The following is a 4,118-nucleotide window of genomic DNA, read 5'->3' on the forward strand; positions in this document are numbered from 1 at the left end:
ATCCAGATTTGGTTAAGTTTTTGTTTGTAAGCTGGTATCTCGGTAACTACTCGAGGGAATGGATTTTAACTTCACTGACTTATTCTCTGTGATGAAATGACTTACAGTGCACAGGTTCCATGTATTGAAACTTCACACTCTTGTTCACTGTGATGTTCTGACATGCAGTGTACAGGTTCCATAACTCTACTTCGCATTTTTACAAAACTTTGTCCCATTTTCGACTTGGCTGTTTTTATACTCCCACCAAACATGTTTGGAGGGGGTATATAGGAGTCAGTTTTGTCGCGTCCCGTCCCGTCCCGAAATCTATTATCTCAGTTATTACTAAATGGATTTGATTCAAACTTAAAATAGATGTTCCACCTTATCACCCACATCATGTGACACAAGGTGCATAACTCTGACACCAAGTTTTCATGAATTATGTCCCCTTTTACTTAGAATTTAAGGTTAATTTTGTTGTATTTTCACTATATCTCAGTTATTACTAAATGGATTTGATTCAAACTTAAAATAGTTGTTCCACCTCATCATCCACATCATGTGACATAAGGTGCTTAACTCTGACATCAATTTTTTTATGAATTATGTCCCCTTTTTACTTTAAATTTAAGGTTGATTTTGATGTATTATCACTATATCTCAGTTATTACAAAATGGATTTGATTCAAACTTAAAATAGATGTTCCACCTTATCACCCACATCATGTGACACAAGGTACATAACTCTGACACCAATTTTTCATGAATTATGCCCCTTTTTACTTTAAATTTAAGGTTGATTTTGATGTATTTTCACTATATCTCAGTTATTACAAAATGGATTTGATTCAAACTTAAAATAGATGTTCCACCTTATCACCCACATCATGTGACACAAGGTGCATAACTCTGACACCAATTTTTCATGAATTATGCCCCTTTTTACTTTGAATTTAAGGTTAATTTTGATGTATATTCACTGTATCTCAGTTACTACTAAATGGATTTGATTTAAACTTGAAATAGATGTTCCACCTCATCACCCACATCATGTGACACAAGGTGCATAACTCTGACACCAATTTTTCTTGAATTATGTCCCCTTTTACTTAGAATTTAAGGTTAATTTTGATGTATTTTCACTATATCTCATTCTGATTGGCTTAGAGCCAAAGGGAAGTACGGTAACCTTTTTTTTTGTACTGAGTTTCTTCCCCTTAAATTCCAGGAATAGATTTTCAATATTTTTGGTATTTTTCTAACTTTTTTATTATCAGTCCTATGTAAAAAGTAAATACATTTTTCTGTGGTAACATGGGTGGGTAAGACGCTTTTTTGGTATTCACTTTTAGTGTATCTCTAATATTAGAGATTTTTTATATTTACCTCATCCCTCATCAAGGGCACATAATTATACTAGTATTACTTATATGTGGAAGCCCAGGATGAAGTACTCCAAAGACGAGTAAACTTCTTTTTAAGTATTAAGCTTTTTTGACATTTTTACATTATTCTAAGTATTTTTAAGGTTACTTATGGTTGCCATTCTTCTGTGACAAGACCGTATGGTGGGGGTATGAGTCACTGCTGTGACAGTTCTAGTTTGTGGTTAAGTTTTTGTATGTAAGCTAGTATCTCAGGACCCACCAAGGGATTGGATTGAAACTTTACACACTTGTCCACTGTTGACCTGACATGCATTGTACAGGTTCCATAACCCTGATTTGCATTTTTACAAAGTTACGCCTGTTTTTCAAGTTATAAATTCATTCAATTGATAAAACTGTTGAATAGTTGAGAGTTGCTGTCTCCCGACAGCTCTTGTTTTGCCTACCTGTGCTCAAAATGAGCTGTTGTGATTGCCATGAATTTATCTTCTGTCATTAATAATCGTTAGCCATCAACAGTTTTACTGTTAACACTCTAGGGTTACAATTTTGGCCAAACAATTTACAAGTCTGCCAAACAGGATGTGATCACCTGCAGCAGCAAGTGAGCAGGAATTGTCTACCGAAGTTATTTGCTCTCTAACTAGTGTAGCTCTTAACCATTGTTAGCTGATCTTGGTCAACATGTTTAGGGGCATAATATCGCGGTCAAGTTTGATAACCAGCAAGATGTGGAGGTATGGCCCTTGAATTGCACAAAAATTGTGAAAATGGACAGTGTCTGCTCTCTAACTAGTGTAGCTCTTAACCATTGTTAGCTGATCTTGGTCAACATGTTTAGGGGCATAATATCGCAGTCAAGTTTGATAACCAGCAAGATGTGGAGGTATGGCCCTTGAATTAAACAAAAATTGTGAAAATGGACAGTGTCTGCTCTCTAACTAGTGTAGCTCTTAACCATTGTTAGCTGATCTTGGTCAACATGTTTAGGGGCATAATATCGCGGTCAAGTTTGATTAGCAACTGGCTGTGGAGTTACAGCCCTTGAATTACACAAAAAACGTGAAAATGGACAGTGTCTACTCTCTAACTTGAGCAACTCTTATCCAGTGTTCACCAAACTGGGCCATAAGATTTATGGGCATAATATCTTTGATCAAATGTGATGACCAGCCATACTGTCTCAGTAGATCAGCCCTTGAATTGCTAAAAATTGTGAAATAATAAGAGTGTGCCTTCTAAATTGAGTAGTTCTTATCCAATGTTCACCAAGCTTAGTCTCAAAGCTCGGGCATAATATTTTTAGACACCTTCAATAACCAGCTGCATGTGCCCAGCCACTCTTGAGTTGTGGCCCTTGAATTACTTAAAATTTCAAAAATAGACTGTCCAGTTGATAACTTTAGCAGTTCATATCCAACGTTCACCACACTTAACTAGCATATATATGAGCATAAAATCTAGACCAGGTTTGATAACAAGTCAGACAGACTTTGTTGCTCTGGAGTTGCGGCCTTGGAAAAAAGTGACAAGTCTACTCAGTAAAATGGAGTATTTTAAAAGCCGAAAGTAATTTACTGTAACTAGTGTAATATTGTGACAGTTTGCCACTCTTGATAACCTGATACACATATGAAACATGGTCAGAATGTTTGCATTAATAAATTCTCAGACCGGTTCGATACTTCGGTTCAGATAAAAATCTTGATAACACTAGGGGCTACATTAGTTATCTGATCTACATGAAACTTAGTCACAATATTTGTCTCTGTGTCATGCTCAAAAGTAGGTCATCTGGGGTTAAAACCTAGGTCACTGTCAATCCATAAAGCAACATTGTTAAGACTCTCCACACGCTATACACACGAAATTTGGCGAGAAGAATTTTTGCCTTTATTACAGTTAGGTCTAGTTTAAAACTGTGTCATCTTGATTAGAAAGGCTACGAAGTAGTCACAAAAAAACTGGGTTAATACTGAGAGTTCACATTTTCTACCTGATCTATATTGTCATGGAATTCGATCTAGGTCTAGTTTGAAACTGGGATTTCTGGGGATCAGTTGGTTTTATCATGGACAGTATTTAAAAACACTATAGAGACCACAAGTTCCATCTGATATATGTGAAACATTGCTTAGAAAGTTCGTCTTTGTGTCAGGATGAGGTGGATGATCCATTTTCCGTCATCCTGCGTCATCATTTTACTTAATTAAACAACATCTCCTCTCAAACTACTATACAGAATTCCACCAAACTTGGTTTGTATCGTCTTGACAGGTACGTCTTCAAGTTTTTTCAAATGGTTTTGCTTGATCCCCTTTAGGGGCTACTGAAGTTAAAAATAGAAGAAAAACACATTAGAACAACTTTTTCTCACGAATCACTTTATGAATTTTCAACCAAACTTGACAGAAGCACACTTGAAAAGACTGTCTAAAGTTTCTCTTTGGAGCCACCATAGTTAAAATAGATTTTTAAAACAACTTGTGAATCCGTTTTAAGCTGATCTATACCTGTTTAACTAAAATCAAAATAACAAATTAAGGCAGTGAGTTTTGTTAAATAAGTATTTTTAAAATATTTGGAATTACATCTATTAAATTTTACAGATGTTCTTTCTTTACCCCTCAAAATGAGTTCCCATATTGGATTGGGAAGTAACTGGTATTGCAGAGGAACTAACCCGTATTTCAGGGGAAGTAACTGGTGCAAAATTGGACCAAGGAGTAGACAAAAGCAAAGAAG

The sequence above is a fragment of the Mercenaria mercenaria genome, chromosome 11, assembly GCF_021730395.1.
Source record: "Mercenaria mercenaria strain notata chromosome 11, MADL_Memer_1, whole genome shotgun sequence".
Taxonomy (NCBI): Eukaryota; Metazoa; Mollusca; class Bivalvia; order Venerida; family Veneridae; genus Mercenaria; species Mercenaria mercenaria.